Raw genomic sequence first — 18,463 nt, 5'->3', positions numbered from 1 at the left:
AAACTTAGTAGCAGGCTTTGGAAAAATTGACACACTGCATAATGACATTAACATTTGTTGTAATTGATTAGTTGTCATTTTGCATTCAAATTGTTAATATCTATTTAACTATGGAAGACTTTTCGACCCGTTATTAATTATTATCGTCGGATCGCATTAAATTCATTTCAAAATACTCTAATTACTATTATTATTATTATTATTATTTACTTTATTTACTTGGATAAGTCTTATCACAAACATCAAACACCCCAAAACAAATTCTTTTGACGACTAACTGGAATGTTTAGTGGCTTACTAAGGTTTAGGCTTATTTCGGAATAAATGACTAAGATGTTAGGATACCATCCTTTCCATTATAAAAGGGTTCAGGAGTTAGAAGAAGAAGATCTTCCAGCTCGAGTAGACTTTTGTCATTGGATTTTAAATCACCCAAATCTTCGTCAAAAAATTTTGTGGTCAGATGAGGCAACTTTTTCTAGGAGTAAGGGCTTTAACAGCCGTAATACTCATTTTTGGAGCATCGAAAATCCGAGAGTAGTTCGACGAACTAACTTTCAGCATAGATTTTCCTTTAACGTATGGGCGGGTTTGATAGGAGATAAATTGATCGTCATTATTTAAATTTTCTTCAAAACAATCTCAGAGATTTACTGGACGATGTTCCCATAGAAACTCGGCTGGAAATGATTTTTCAGCACGATGGGGCACCAACTCACTACAGTCGACAGATGAGAAACTGGCTGGACAATAATTTTACAGGCAGATGGATAGGCCGAGGTGGTCCAATAAACTGTCCAATAAACTGCACGATGGCCCGACCTTAATCCTCTGGATTATTTTCTTTGGGGTAATATGTGCAATATTATTTATGCCACCGAAATTGATACTCCAGAAGAGCTTCAGAGGCGAATTCTCGCAGCTGCAGGCCAAGAGACCGATTTGAAATTCTTAGATCGACCCAAAACATTCAAAAAAGATCCAGGTTATGCATTCAGGAAAACGGAAACTTTTGCCTCAAATAAATTAGTATTTTTATCTGTTTGCAATTTTATTTGTCAATTTACTTTTGAAGCGTGCTATTGAGTTTTAATAAAAATTGTTATTAATAATACTATGCAGCGTTATTTTTAAATGCGTTTTTCTCGAAAATGGTAATTCCTAGCGTTATTGACCAAGAGGTACTTTTTTACGTAAAAAGCTTTAAATTTTTAAAATTTAAAGAAACAAAAACAAAAACTTTGCAAACAATTTTTTTTTAAGTATTTTTTTAGGTTCACCCCCTAAATGATACGCACCTGACTAAATAATGAAAGTTATGAAATGACAACTAAATTCAGCATATCAAAATTGGGAGAATACCAAAATTTAAAATTTTTATATTTACCCGTTTCGAAAATAAGTGGAAAAAACCATCTTCAGGTGCCCCCTTTAAAAGGGGCGTAGCTCCCTTGGGGAGCGTTTGCCGATATATGTTTATAGGAAAAAGTGAGATTATTTTTGACCAAAGAATACATGGTTCGCGTTTCGTCCACTAATTTTGGGACACCCTGTATAAGGAATAATAGGATACTGATGTTACTTTAATTCTCATTAAATATTTATTATTCCTAATATCAAATCCTGGAATTAAATTTGACGCAATCAAAAAAGAAAAACATAAGGTAGAAAAAAACAGAATATAACCAAATGAATTTTTAAAGTACCAAATTTAATCTTACAAACCAGGGGTCGTATTTTCGAAACCATGCGAAAATCTTCGAATGCGAACAAAGTCGAGCGGCAAAATTCGCACACGAATTAAAAAGTGCATTTTTGAAGGGCATTCGAAATTTCATTCGCATACGAACATGAAATGTAGTGGCAACGTAGCAAAGTCGAGTGCTATTGGAGGCCATGTCAAACGGGATGGAAATTTTAAGATTTTTTTTCATGGCGTTTCTTGGGTTTTTCGAATAAACTTTTTTTTTTAGGATGGATTCAAAAAAATAAAAATATATTACAGTGTCGAGTGAGCAAAAGAAAGAACTAAGTTCATTTATGGAAGAGCACTCGGAATTAAAGTCGAGCAAATTCACCCAAGATTTTTCAGCTAAAACTGCACAAGCCTTGTGGATAAAAGTAGCGGACAGATTACACTCAGTCCATCCTATTCCTTCTATCTGCTTGAGTTTCAGTCTCTTTGAGTGCATCGACAACGTTTCTTTGCACAAGATTGTTTAATCTTGCCATTTGATTATTGTTATTTTTTTAAATAACATCACACAAATTAAAAAAAAAACAAGACATCAAAACAAGATAAGTGGCAGAATCAACTTGAAAATCGCACACGAACTTTGATATTCGAATGGTATATACCACAGATCTAAATAGCTACGCAACAGATAAATACTCCAATAGGCAAAGTGCGGGCCCGAAATGTCGCCCGACGTTTTAAGCCGGTTGACCAAACGAAGATTTTCCTTCCTTCGTTCCCAAGTTTAATCGCCGCAGACGGGAGACGGACGACCATTTCGAATGAAAATTATTTTGCATCGTCAGAAGGGATTTTATAATTTTAATGTTATTCTCTGCTTTAACGCTGAGGGGTGTGTAGCTATTTAGATCTGTGTATATACCCATTCGAGACACCGCATGCGAAAAAGTTCGTGCATTTTTCGAGCACCTGAGAACAATTTCAACAAAATACTCATACAAAGCCATTGTCTAAGTTTGGGCAACTGGAGAAAAATCAAAAGGTCAAGTCAATGGATTACATGCTATATCTGATAAAATGACAGCTTAACTCTTCACCAGACACTTATTTGTCACAAATCTAGACAAGAAATACTAAAAGAGATGCTGTGCAATTTATATCCAAGAAGAGCCATAAAATAGGTCACGTCACAATTTGGCGGAAACTAGACCATATTTAAAGAATGCCACACATTGTTTGAATATATCTGCTTCTGGCGAGTAATAGCAAGCTCGTTTCTTCTGCTTTGCCAATCTTTGCACTTGAAAATACCTACACAATCAACATAAAGGGCATTGGCATGAATCGAATGGTGGGTTTCGCTAACATCTACTCAGATTGTTCCAAAATTAAACACATTCAATTAAACATAATACAACTTGAGACACTGCAACTTTGAGTCGCAGCTTTATGGAAGCTTTCACCCAAAACAGGCAGGAGTCTTTTATAAACTTGACTATGACGAATATCTGGAGAGCTAATCAAAACAGTCTCATCCGCTTTTTAAAAAGCGGTGAGATTATGGCTGCAATTTATGTAAGGAGCTTCTTAGCTACCCGTACAAATTGGTGGCAATGCGCAAATTGTCTTTGACTAAGAAGTTTATAGAAAGAAATTACGCCTGGTAACAGATATTCGATCTTTCACTAGGTATTGTTAAGTAAATGGCCATTTTTTCAAATTGAAACTATAAGCACGAGCCCACTATGCAACCGCGAAGATGAGAGAATGGAACATATACTTTGCGATTTTCCTGGTCTCATATCAATACGTACGAATTCCTCAGAACCCCTTGAAGAAATCAGGGAATCCCCCTCCTCAACGTTTTTACCCTCGTCCCAACATAAGTGTAGTGGTGTTCTCATCATTTTACAGATGCAGATGTACCAAGAATAGTAATTTATTTACACAGACTGCAATAAAGGCAATCAGTTCCTACAAAGTCAAGTCCAGATTAGTTGTAGACGGCATAAATGCCTTAGAAATTGTAGCTCTCTGAAAACAAACTTACTGTAACTTGGGTATCAGACCTTGGGTGTAAAAGTCACCAGAAAATGAAGAAGCAAATGGATTTGCAAGAGAAGGCTCAGAACTGCAGATTACGGTTTGGGACCTAGACGGAGAATTGATATACATACGGGTCGGAACATTCGCATCTGGGTTAAAGTAACAACAAAGTAAGGTGGCAATTAGTAAAAAGTAATTGAAGGGATGCATTTTTCACTTTGTTCTTCTAAGCAATTGTATACCGCAAGTGATAAACGCAACGAAGTATTTCGAGAGCACTAAACTCCACATTGATCCATAAGTTTATTATGTGCGAAAGAAGCACAATTTTCCATCCAGTTAAATCTCTACTTGTCAGAACTCCAGGTAGTGGCTACTCTTACAGTACACCTTTTCTCGCTTTGGTGCACTTCTATAATCATTCCTATTATACTCAGGGGGATGTAAGATGCTGTGTTTTGGATTAAACCGTTATCACTGCGTCTATGTTGGACCACTTAAGTTGCCCTTTCATTGTTTTCAAAATAGTTTTCGTTTCTAAAGTAACTACATTTTTTAAATTCGATATGCCATATATCATATGCGACGAATTGGCCACGTAGACGAATACATGAAATTATCGATTTTTAAACGTCGTGAATTTACTTAAAGCAAGTGCTTTGTGTGCAACAAACGAATGTGGTTTTTAAAAAAATCTGAATAGGAAAGATTCAATTATCCCAAACAAGTTGTATTTTTGTAAATTACAAAAATATTCCAGAAAAAGTATCAGCAAAGAGCTGTGGCGAAGCGTACGAGTAGACAAGGTAGACACTGTCTACCCAAAATTATCCAGTTATTTGTCATTAATTTATTACGTAATTATTTCATGTAATTGTTGAATTACAATTTAAAAAAAAATAACACAGAACGTAGTCGCTCCTTACTATTATTATATAGTATCTAAACGGCTATAATATCTATCTATCTATAATATCTAAGGCGCGCCTCGCCTGACGCACCAATTAAAATAAAAATGCAGGGCTGACACCCAATTATTGTATACGAGCCTCAGAAAGACACATTGATATTTGTCTTCCGAAATTTAGAGCAATTCGAACCATATACGCATCAAGCAGGTGGCAGAGGTCCGGCCGCATCACCATTCAGCCTATTACGTATGCAAAATTTACTCGCGGAAAAGACATTCGAGCTTTTGTCTATCGAAGTCGACCAGCTATTTTATTATGCTGTTGAGGGTTATTGTTTATGAACACGCTTGATCTGGTCGGCCGCAATATCTACATCTTAGGTTTTTTTAGAGGTTATTTATGAACGACTGTTCGATATTGGCAATTGTATTTTAGTTGTGTTTTTATTTGTCTTTAATTAATTTTAAAATAATGGATTTTATGGATTTATAAGTTATAGTTATACCTATGTTGTGTTTTTTTCTAAGTAGTATTTATTTTTATTTATCTATCTTTTTATGCTATTATAGTAATTATTTTTTTCTTTTTTATATCACTATATAATTTTTCTCTTTGAGTAATATTTCATGCGCTTTCATTCTCTATTTTATTAAAATGAATAATATTAAATACACATTTTTTTCTAATTAACGATTTTTATTGTTTGTCTACCCGAAAAAAAAGTTCACGCTTCGCCACTGGCAAAGAGCAAATAAACGTATTCTTTAAAATTGATCTTCCTAACAAATAACAGATGTAAGAGATACAAAATTTAAAAAAGAATTTAACAGAATTGATGAGGTGGCATTAAAATACCGAGACAAACTTCTCCACACCATTGAGAGGCATTCGAGTTAATTAGAGTAGAATCTCTGAATCTCAACATCAAATTAAGGAAGAATAATAACGCAACTGTTCAATCATATAATAGAGCCGAATATGGTTTCTCACTCTAAATTTCAAACCTTGAGGTTGGTCTTAAGAGATTGCCTAAATCTCAGATTTGGCTCTATTCATTCTAAAGTGATTTACAAAAAAACACTTATGCTTCACTCTACATTAAACTAATTAAATTTATTCTAAAAGCCCAATGTTTACACGTTATATAAAATAATTATTAACATTGAATTATAAAGTATAACCACATTAAAATCAATTTCTATATATATACATGTTTGGTCCATTCTTTCCGTAACAACCAACCCAAATAAATATATTGTAATAAACACAACATAAAAGTATATCTTAAAAATTATCTAATAACAAATATAGAACGTGAGAATTTTACCTATATATTTATATATATGCGACATATATCTAAGTTTATATATTGCTAATCAGAATGGAAAAAGTTTGTTCTAAATTTATATATAAGAGTATATTCCCTTATGTAGAAATAGTTCTAGTTCTTAATATACTATCGCAGAAAATGTAGTATATAATACTAGTTTTTAATATATAATATTATCTTTCCTTTCTCTAAATGTAAGGCAGAAGCGGGAGATGAAAGAATAAATTTACTACCCCTTGGTACGCCATCTGTTATTTAATTTGGCACATGCTTAGATAGATGTCTTGAATAAATCGCAAAGGGGTATTAAAATAGTATATACAAGTACAGTAAACAATTAGTTAAAATGCCATCTGGCGACGGCTCGATCACAATAAGATATATTATGAGCTTAGAGCATTTTTCCTACCACTATTATTAGTATTATAATTGCTTTAAATGGTGTTAAACAGAAGCAAAGACTATTACGTAGTTTAACAGTTGAAGGCAAGATATTCTAGTTCTATTAGTATAATATAGTAGTAATTTATTTATTTTTGAAATTGGCACCTATTGTGAGTATACTGAATGGATCATAAACTATGCATTTTCTTAAGAAAACTAAAAATGTTACTATGTTCTTTATTGAAATTAATATCTGCATTTATTTATGATACACTCTGTACACGAACGCGGTATTAACTAGGTATTAGTATTCATCATAGAATAAAGTTAAACTAGGAAGACTTTACGAAGAATTAAATAGTTTTTATTTTAATTAAAAATATGTAAAATAAATTGCATGTATGAATAATTGAAACGTAAAGGTTATACAGGAAGAATTTTAGCTGATGATAATTAAGGCAACTGTAAAATTTATTACAAAGAAAACTTTAAATTAACCTATTATTAATTAAATATAAATATAAATCGATCTAATTAAAATAATCAAATCTTTAATCAAACCTCCATATATGTATATGAGTATCATGTGTAAAGTTGTATTAGCACTAGTGTTAATACGTACCCTGCCTTCTCTTTCCTTATGTGGGAAATTACAGTTGACAACAAAAAACTGACAGCAGAATCCGCTAGGTGGACCCAGTCAATTTTCAGTATTCTAAAGGTCAAACCCGAGAGTGATCTAGCCTAAAGCCTCATTTCCATTCAATTTCATCTTCAAAGATAAGCAGTAAGTAATAATTTAAGTGTAAAATTAGAGATTGCGTCACTTGACTTGAATGTGTCCCCTTTCGCATTTTGGAAATTCGCATGACTAATTATCATACTATCTATTTTCTCTTGTTTCTTCACTTCTTATAGTCTAAGATCCGAGGCTGAAATTCGTTCCTATTTGCCGACAGCTAATAGGGACAAAGGTGATTACTTCTACCGTTCGAAGAGTCATTAAAAAGGCACTTATAATGACTTGAAAAAATAAATGTATAGAAATTCAATTTTTTTGAAGATTTTCATAGTAGGAATATGTTTTTGTACATAACTCAATCATTGGACGAATAGGACGTAAAAAGAAAAGAGAAAGCACTTACCCTTTGGTCTAATGGATATAAGCTTTCTGAGACATAGAGCTACCAAATGCCAATAGTAGGGTGAACAAGTAATATTTGTTCAGTAGAGAAGTTTGTTGTCTAATCATGTTTAATCAATCGTAGAGGTTAGTTATTGTAGGGATAAAGATCCGTAGGGTAACTGACCGACTAGGAAAAATCATGGATAGACACCATATAATATGTTGCGTTAACGCAACTAGTCGACAGTCGTATAAACATGTCGACAGACATATAAACTAAATATTCGGAAAGAATACGGTTTTCATATTCGGGAAGGAAGCACCTCTGAGAAGATTCTGGGGAAGGTACAAACTCGTCTTGCATACCGCTACCTAAACGGGAAATAAAAGATAAAAGGCAACGGATACATATAACCACATACAACATAAGAACAATGAGTCAACACCTTGAAGAGTTACAGAAAGAACTTGAAAATATCAAATGGGATATTCTGAGACCAGACTGTAAGGTGAAAAATGCACAAGCTTGAAATCCGGACATATTACATACCAAAAGAACTCAGATGCACAGAGAGGCGTGGCGATCATGATTCAGAAAAGGCTTAAATACCTGGTAATACATTACTATTAGTACATTTTGTGCAGCGTCAGTTCGAGTTATGTGTATATTTCACCCTCGAAATCAACAAGCGATCCAGAGTGCAAATTATTTAAACCTACGCTCCAACATGCACAACAGACGACCTTGAAGTAGAACAATTATACATATACATATCAATTGCAAGAAAACAGGAGAACATATACTACACAGTATAGACGCAATATGTTAGTACTTCCTTAAACACCGAAGAGTTATGATGTCTTAACACCTTAATTTACAAAAAGCCCTCGAATAAAAAATGGAGCAAAGTAAAAAACGAAATTGACTATATTTTCTTAGACCGTAGAAAAATCTGTCGAGATTTCACCGTTCTAAATCAACTTGTTGCTGATAGCGATCACAGGGCAGTAAAAGCAATTTTGGAAATTAAACCAAGGAAGGTCGGAGGATTGAGGAAAGGAATATTCAAAAAACCATGATTTCCAACAAATAAAGAATTAACAATAATAGGCTAAATATCAACAAAACAGAAATAGAAAACCAATTATGCTCCCTTGAAGGTTTAACCATAGATGAGTTATCTAAGCAATAAATAACCGGGAGTATCCAAGTTTTAGTTTAAAAAATCTGATAAGGATGAAGAAGCAGCAAGATAAAGAAACAATAGAATTAATGGTAAAAAGAAAAAGATGCAAGAAAGGTAGTGATCGACACAGGCAACCTAATAAGGATATAGAGAAAAAAACCTACAGGATATTCGATTGTACGAGACCTGTTAGATCAAGGACACAATAGAAAAAAATAAAGGTATGAAAGTACTGAGAACACAATCGTTGAAGGAAAGACCTAGAATAATAAACATGAAATAGAAGACCAAATTAATTATATCATACAGACAACAATAACAGAAATGCTAAAGCTTGGAAGAAAAGATACTAAGGGATAAATAAAAAATGCTTCTGAACAAATGTCTCTCAAACGAATACCAATAGCGTGGAAGAATACGGAAGTAGTCTTACTATTTAAGAAGGGTACCTCAAAAATATGTAAAACTATTACCTAACTTCTAACAAGAATTATTATTAACCGATAAAAAAAAAACTTGATGGGTACCAGACAAACAAATACGCTGGATTCAGAAGAGGATATAATACAGTGGACCACTTACACACTATACGAACTTTAATTGAGAAGACCTTCATAACAGCAATGAATAATGCCAGAATAGACTCAATGCGCTTTTATTATTAAAGACATATATGAGCACACCACCATGTAAAAGATCTAATAACAGATAAAGTCAAAACACAGACAGGGGTAAGACAAGGAGATACTATTTCTCCAAAGTAAAGTTGTTTACCTTGGCCTTGGAGGACACCTTTAAAAAGCTTCCATGGGAACATTTTCGAATTAATATCGACGGGCGTTGAATCAATATTGTACTCATTACTAGCAATATAGATCAGCTTCAACTAAAGAATGGATCGTGCCAAATCAAACTGGAGATGAACTACGAAAAAACAAAAATAACGAGTAATGACGAAATTGAAGTGTTGATTGACAACAAAAAAAATAGGAAAAATCATCCAGTATATATATCTGGGACATAAGATCAGAATAGGAAAGAAAAATCAGACATCGGAAATTAAAAATAGAATTGCACCAACGTGAGCCGCATTTGGGAAGATGGGATGTATTTAAAAAAATATATACTAATAAACTTGAATAGAAAGGTAGCTTATCTTATCAGTGATAACTTACTGACTGGAAACCATGACTATCACAGAAAGAACTGTTTAAAAACTTACAGTTTATTGAGAGTCATAAAAAAATATATATTGCACATCAGTCTAAGAGAAAAAATAACAAATAAAGAAATAAGAAGAAGAAGAAGTAAGGTGCAAGAAATGACACAGATAGATGAACATTAAGACTAACAAGATGGAGACCGAGACAAATAAAAAAAAACATAGGCAGACCTCAAAAGGGTGCAGGTAGTACAGGTAGCATAGGATAGAAAGACATGGAAGGAAGTTGGAGAGGCCTATGTTCCTAGAGCCTAAAAGAAGAGGAAGAAGAAGAAGAAGATTGCAGAATCAATCAGGAAGCCGACATCTCTTGTGTAAGCCAAATGTAAGAATCATTTGCTGATATACTCCGAACGACGACCTGACCTAATTTATAGGTCGAACAAAGGGTGCAAGCCGAATACTTATGATTAACTCTCTGATTTTCAACCACTCCACAACGCAATAGGAGAGTAAGGTCACAACTGGTAGATTGGAGATTCTGGGCAAAGTATTAGTCAACTTACTCAAAAGACTAAATAAGTTTTTATAGAGAACTAAAAAAAATGGTTACATATTCTATGTATCTATTACTGGTGGGATTACTATGTGTCTTTTTGACTCTTAGAACAGCCAGAATTGGCATAATTGGCATGCAGCATCTTTTTCTTTCTTACTTCTGTTATTCTATTGTTTTTTTCTTTATCTTGCTGCTTCTTGGTCTATTTTTTCGCGAGCAGATTTTTTTGAACTTCTATATAAATAGCTAGATAAATAAATATAAATAAATTTAGATATTTGCTTAAAAAAAAAAATTTACTTGGGTTTCGTCGTAACTCGTGATGACTGATCGGCAGGCATTTAAAGATTTTGACATTTCCATTTTAGCATATCTTGGAAAATGTTCTTTCTTGTTAGCCTTGTAAATCTGATATCATTAAGATTTTCACCTTAGCAATAGCTGAAGCAAGAAGAATACTGTATAGTGGACTAGTCCACGATAAGGGTCATTTAAGTTCTTTAATGCTCTTTCTGGAAACCTTAGGGAGTGGTTCACCAAGGTTTAGAATAATAGTTAATGCTTATCAAAAATAAAATCTTACCGTACAGATTTTAAGAAAAATATTTACACCCAGTGTTATTCATCTCATGTTCATTTTATAATTTAGCTCTATTTAAGTTTTGTATTGTGTAAATTAACTTAAGTTGATGAGATGAATAAGTAAATAAATAAACGAGTTAATTATTTTTTACTACTTCACTATTATTAAATATTTGTCATTACTTTCGTTTTTACCCGATAATTTTTTTATAATGAAGCGTAGTTTAAATGGGATTCATTTGCATATAGGTCGAACTTAGTACATCAATCTGTACAAGTCTACTTAATCCTAAAGCCTCCCTAGATTGCTATGAAAAGCAAATACCACACACAGTACAAATATTAAATACACATAACGTTTATTGAAATTGCAATACGCCATGTTAGATACATACATACAAAGTCTGGCAATATACCAGCGGATTTGTGTGTTTAGGGTTTGAATAAATATGAGTCTTTGTTTGTTTTATGTTATTTTTTGGGTGTAAGAATAAACTGGATTTCTACGAAATATCCATAGTTTTTACCGAATAAATAAGACTTCACCGGAATAAACATGGTATTGATCAGTTATTTAAAATTGACCAAAATATTTATTTAAGCTTCAGTTTTTTTTTACCTCAATAAGGGTCAATTATATGATACTAATTTGATAAAAAAATATCGCTCCTTATTAATATTTTAAATAAATATAACATATTTTAGCTTTTTGCTTAAATTATTCCTGTATACCTTCCTAATACGCCTTTTTTAGAATTCGAAATTTACTGATGATTGTCTTAGAATTTACTTAAGTACGTACACTAAATAAATATACATATTGTTTTATTAAATTTTTACTATTTTTTTTTTGTGCAATTCGTGAGTAACATACAAGGTGTTATAACAACCAATAAATAGATTAATCAGTTAGTAGAAATCTAACCAGTTCGTTTTACACATCAGTAAAAGCAGAAAATAATACAATCCCAGTAATGAAATCTGATAACACCTTGTACATTTTTAGAAGATTTAAAAATATTTTTTTTTACGAATATTTTAGGAGGTAATATGTCTATAGGTTAGTATTATAATAGAGAGTGATATTTTACCCGTGACTCTTCAATAATTCATTATAAGTCTTCTTTAGTGCTATTTTTAGAAAATTTACAAGAGAGCTTCTGTAAACTTCTTTTATTTATATATGAACAAACATTACTCCAGAGTAACAATTTCTTATGATGTATCAAGAGCCTTTGATGGTGTGTCAATGACTTCATCCAGGCAATAGAATGTGGAGTTCTTCGCTTCTGCATACTCCTCAAACCACTAATACAGTTCAACTTCAAAGTGGTGAATTTGCATATTGGGCATTTTAAATAAAGGATATCACAATGTGTAGATTGGAATGACAATTCTATATTAATAAGATTTATAGCCCTACCTCTTTCCCACAGTTCTAATGTTTAATTGTGGCCCATTTTAGGCTGTGTGACAAATTTTAACATTTCTCGTTTTCTGATTGCTCTTTTTTGTAGTTCAACAACACCTCTCTATCTTGACAATTTTTTAAATAGTTTTATAAGCAATTAAATTTGCTGGTTAATCAATGGAATATACAGTTTTAATTGTGACGTCCCTACTCGAGCCTTTATTAAGTACTCCATCTCATGATGGCCATTCTGCATGTGATAAGTGTATGATATCTGGAGAATACATTAATGCGAGAGTGATAATGAGAAATACTGATGAACCTAGGAGAATGGATTTACAATTTAAATTAATGTTGGATGAAGATCACCATCTTAGAGAAATGCCTCTATATGTTTGGTAACTTGTATTCCAATAGGCTATATGCATGCAGTTTGTTTGGGTGTAATGACAAAATTACTTAATTTATTATTTTAAAGTTCGATTGCCTAGTCAAGTAGATTAATATCATAAAAAGCTTATTTTTCAGTGAAATTTAATAGAAAATCACGATTACTAACAGAATTTCCTTCAAAGAAAGCCACGGAATATAGACTTTTCTTTCTATATCTAGGTCCTTTTTAGATTAAAAAAATATTTTGCCCATAGAGGTTTATGAACATTTTTTTCATTCAAGTATTCTAATTTTATGTTCACAAATGAAAACTGAAGAAATTCAAAAATGAAGAATATTATGGAGTGTATTTAAAATATAATATTCACCTGTTATATGCCACTTATCTGATGTTACGAAATATGGTTGCTTGAATAATTTTTCAACATTTATAACTGAAACTTATTTAGGTCATTTAAAGCAACTGGTAAGGTTCTAAAAAGCGGCCGTTGCAACAGATTATTCGTAGACTCACCGAAACAAATTTGTATAATAGATCGATCATTTCAGAAAAAAGATAAATCGCTTTTAAATAAAATTCCATTAACGTTTAATGGATACGAATCTTAATTTCACTCGTACAAAAAATTAAAAACGAGTACTTTTACATTAATAATCCATGCTAATAATTCAGGAGATTCTTATTGTATTCTTAAAAATAATGTTGTTTATATCTTAGCAAAACAAAATGCTACTTTAACTATTAGCTAATCTCTGCCAAATATCCATATATAGGGGAAGGTGTCCTAAAATGACATAGCATGTAAAATGACATAGCGATATTTATTCTCCAACTGCTGGCGCCATTTAGTCAATAGTTTGCTTGCATGTCACAAACCAAGACCAGATATCATGTGGGCACTCTATTTGTTTTACGATTATGATATGTAGAAGATAACCTCAAAAAATTATTTTTAGCGGTGTAGAAATTTTGCATGTGCTGTTTTGAAAGTTTGTTTTTATTACGAAATTGTGCTGATTTTAAAGTAAAACCAGGGTTAGTATTTAAATGTAAGTGTATACTTCAGATTCACGTGCGCGGAAATGTCGTTTAATATGAAAGGACTATCTGTTACTGCGGGTAAAACGACACAGATAGGCATGAAGGTAAAATGGCATACTATGTCATTTTACAAACAAACATCAAATTAATTTAAATTTAAGGAATATTGTATTTTTTGTTTATTTTTAGTTACATTATGGTGGGAAAACGTGAAAGAACATCAACTAGACAATCGTGGGATGAACAAGCAATGCTAAGTGCAATTAACGCTGTAAAAGGTGGCCCAATGGGATGGCTGAAAGCATCGAAATTGTTCAATGTTCCCCAAGCCTGATGATGCTCCACGGAGCATCATCAGGCCTAGACCTACACAGGTCACATTACAACTACGTAATGTGCAACAACTATTGATCACATTACTTAGTTGTTGCACATTACGTAGTTGTAATGTGATCTGTATAGGTCTAGGCCTGATGATGCTCAAGAGCGAAACACTTTTTGAGCTTTTTTAAGAAATTATATGGATTTGATAAGACCGTGACTTTGTGTCCTTACCTTTGTTTTGTTTTCATTTGGTCTCTTAGAGAAAAATGGACGATACGTTTCGATTCCAAATAGATTTAAAGATCGTAGCGCTGGACGAGAGTGGCTGACAGGATTTCGTATGCGACATCCTGAAATATCTCTAAGGCAGCCTGAAGCTGTGTCTGCGGCTAGAGCCATGACATTTAATAGGCCCCAAGTGCAATTTTTTTTTAATACGTTGGAAAATACCCTAAAAAAAGAAAAACTTGATGTGCATTGGATTTACAATATGGACGAAAGTGGTTTGTCCACAGTGCAAAGGCCTTCAAAAATTTTTGCCAAAACTGGAAGAAAACAAGTAGGATCATTAACCAGTGCTGAAAGAGGTCAGCATGTAACCTGTGTTTGCTGCATGAATAGTGTAGGTAATTTTGTGCCACCTGCTTTGATTTTCTCTAGGAAAAATAGAAAGGAGGAACTTTTAGATGCTTTACCTCCAGGTTCTTTGGGATTATTTAACGAGACTGGATGGATGACATCTGATTCCTTTGCTTTATGGTTAAAGCATTTTCAGACTTTTGTTAAAGCTTCTCCCGACTCAAAAGTGTTATTACTTCTGGATGGGCACACTAGCCACAAATCATTAAATGCCTTGACGTTTGCCAGAAGAAATGGAATAATCCCTTTATGATTTCCTGCCCACTGTACCCATCGTATCCAGCCCCTGGATGTCAGCTTCTATGGTCCACTAAAGACATTTTATAACCAGGAATGTGCACTTTGGTTGAAAAACCATCCAGGGAGAGTAATAACACTACATCAAATTGGTGAACTGTTTACGTCTGCTTACGGGAAAGCAGCTACAATTAAAAATGCCACAAGCGCATTTTTAAATACGGGAATTTATCCATTTCATCCACATATTATCCCAGACGAGTTTTTTGAGCCGGCTGAGACAACAAATAGGTTATTAGAACCGACCCTAGAAGAGCAGTAAGGCAGTTAATTTTTGTCGGAATAACTGTATAGTTTTTCTATCATTGCCGCCCCATGGGAGCCACAAAATGCAGCCCCTCGATAAATGCTTTTTTGGTCCATTGAAAACTACATTCTCGAATGAAAGCGAAAAATGGATGATTCAAAATCCTGGTAGACCAGTGACTCTGAAACAAATGTCTAGACTATTTCATGCAGCTTATTCCAAGGTTGCAACAATTCAGATTTGTGAAAATACAGGATTGTATCCTTATAACCCAGATGTGTTTACAGAGTAGGATTTTGCACCTTCAGAGGAAACTGATCGAGCCTTACACATTGAACCAACAAACCATAGGCGACATGAAAATGAAGATAATGTTCAAGTGTTAGACAACCACGACTCCGACTCCGACGATGATGACAATTTGCCTATTTCAGTTTTGAAAGATAGGATACGTAAAGAGCCTGTTACTCCGACAGAAATACACGGTGCTAGTCTCAAAACACCAACCAAAAATATTGATAGCAGTTGTTTAAATAACCCAATGCCAAATTCAGAATCTATTCAAGGTAGCGAAGATATCGAAAATGTAAAGTCTAAACTGTTTTCTTCCCCTAAAAAATGTGATCTTGCCGTACCTGGGACATCTGAAGTCACTCCAAAAATGATCATACCTCTACCAAAGGCAAAACCCGAGCAAATTAGAAGTGTTCGCTCCAAAAGGTAATTATAACAGCAACAACAATAATAATAAAAGCTCTCCTACTTTTAGTATTTAATAAAGATATTTTCACATTTTTTAGGTCGGAAATATTATCATCTACACCTTATAAAGACTCACTGCGAGAATCCACCTCCCAAAACAAGACGAGCAGCATTAAAAGGAAACTTACTGACAGCACTAAGCAGAAGAAGAAGAAAATGCCTTTGAAAGCTTTGAGTATCAGCATCAACAGCAATCAAGAAGATGCTGTCTGTCCTGAATGTGAAGAGAACTACAACAATTCTTAAGGTCGAGGCGATTGGGTCAGGTGCGCAACATGCAAGTCCTGGTGGCAGGAAATTTGCACAAGCTACTTGGGATAAAAGCAATTCCATTGCGACCTATGCAATTAAACATTTCTTAGCCCAACCTTTGCATACTCTTTGGCATATGTGGTGCTAAGAGTACGCAGTTGTATTTTTTTTAAAAAAGGGTTTGAACTGTGTTTTTTTGTTGGCTAATAGAATATATGTTTGGTTGCTCACTATTTTTTTTATTTATTTTTCTTTATTGTAGTTTTATGTAGAAAAGAATATTAAGTGCGTACTCTTAGGCGCGCCTACCCTATGTTTTTTTCTATAAATAAATAGATGTATAGCTTTTTACCTTTTTCTGTTACTTATGTAGTTTGTTATTGTGATTTTTTTTCTTTATTGCTTTTTTGTATATTTTATAATATTTTTACTGGATTTTTTCAGAAATTTAGTAAATTTTTCAACAATAAGCAACATAATAATTATAGAAGCCGGTCAGTTCCTACATGTATGGTTTAAACATGATGTTGATTCAGCTTTTATCCCATCTGTATGTAACCAAGTGAGTCCAATTTTCTGGACACCTTGATACATCGCAGTTAAATCACTTAATAATTCTAATCAGAATCATAGTTAAGCTCCTAATGCTATACTAATAAAAATAATGCAAAAAAAGGTTCTATAGAGTTTGTTGTCACTATTTTATGTCCTATGACGTAAGTAACGTTTGTAAGTACCATATAAGAAGTAGGTATCCGACAATACTACAGAAAGAGGCCTGCTAACGAGTTCAGGCTATAATTAAACATCTCAAGATGATTCATAGGTAATGTAACTGAGAAATTATATAATAAACCTGTAAGTATTACGAAAAATGTGGAATAATCCAAGATTTACCTGACGTTTATGATTTGAATACCGTAACACTAATGCAATCTACACAATTTGAAGTAATTGTACTTTTCATCAGATACTAGAAAAACCATTCACCAGCATCATCTTTATTATAAAGATTTCTGACTTTTAGTCAATATATATTGTGTTTTAAATGATTTAGATTCACGGAGTTTCATTATACAGCTAAAATTAAGCAGAAAGACAAAAATGAGTAAATAACAGATACCCTTGGCGATGTTTATGGATGGACATTCTTAAATATGATATCAATTAAAATAATTTTCTTTGATGTTTTTGAAAAAGAGAAATGACTCTTCTAACTAAAAACTTTAGTCAATAATCCATCCTTTATTATTTAGGGATCTACTAAATCAGATGATTTAATTTGGAATGTAAACAAGCACGCCAAAAGGAATAATAGATCAACATAAATCTTAAGGAAAGAAATTTTAAAGTAAATACTTTCTTCTATGAGACGCATATCTTGAGTGTAATTTATTTGTGACATAATCTTGTTCAAATGCTTAAGCAGGTGTGTCTTGAGTATTTTATTAATTTCTTTTTTCACGTCTTCATTTATTCCAAAACTTCTAATTTGCATCAGATACATGTATATATAAGAAAATGTCAACTTTGTCATGATGTTTACCTCCTAAAATATTCGCATTAAATTATAATAACTTTTAAAGAAAATTAAAAGAATTAGTGTCCATATACCTATTTCATATATAAATCTAAAATAATCTATACGAGAACATTAAAATCACATTAGATGACCAAAATTGGAATCTATACTAGATTAAAATGTAAAATGCACTTAAACGCGGTAAATATAGCAGAAATATTATTATTAATTTATTTATTCCTTTTCTAGCCTGAGATGCTTAAAATGCTAGCGTGTGTGGTAAAATGTTTATACGAGGGTTATCCCAAAAAAGATTCTATTTATAAATTCCCCTGAAAGCACTAGTGCTTGATTATCTCAATCGAAATGTTCTGCCCGCTGAGATGAGTTCGCGTAAACTATAATAAAATGCATAACATTCCTTTAGGAACATAAAAAGGTACAATGTTATGTACAGAGTACTGGAATGTCAACAACCTCTCTTTTAATATCTGGAATATACCATATTGAAGAAGAGTATAAATACAGATATGTGTTTTCAAGATAACTCTTCCAATATCTCCAATAGCAGAATAAACAACTTTTCCCTGC

General features: G+C 32.9%; 1 protein-coding gene across 1 annotated transcript in view; it reads right to left on the bottom strand.

The window, feature by feature from the left end:
• Positions 1-1,310: 1,310 nt before the first annotated feature.
• LOC126739010 (protein kinase C, brain isozyme) overlaps positions 1,311-18,463 on the bottom strand; it is a 103,536-nt gene continuing 86,383 nt past the window's right edge. The window contains exon 15 of the mRNA XM_050444534.1: positions 1,311-18,459. The gene's annotated coding sequence lies outside the window, so the exon portion shown is untranslated. The remainder of the gene's footprint in view (positions 18,460-18,463) is intronic.

Source organism: Anthonomus grandis, chromosome 7 (assembly GCF_022605725.1).
Source record: "Anthonomus grandis grandis chromosome 7, icAntGran1.3, whole genome shotgun sequence".
Taxonomy (NCBI): Eukaryota; Metazoa; Arthropoda; class Insecta; order Coleoptera; family Curculionidae; genus Anthonomus; species Anthonomus grandis.
This window is presented reverse-complemented; position numbering and strand designations above follow the sequence as displayed.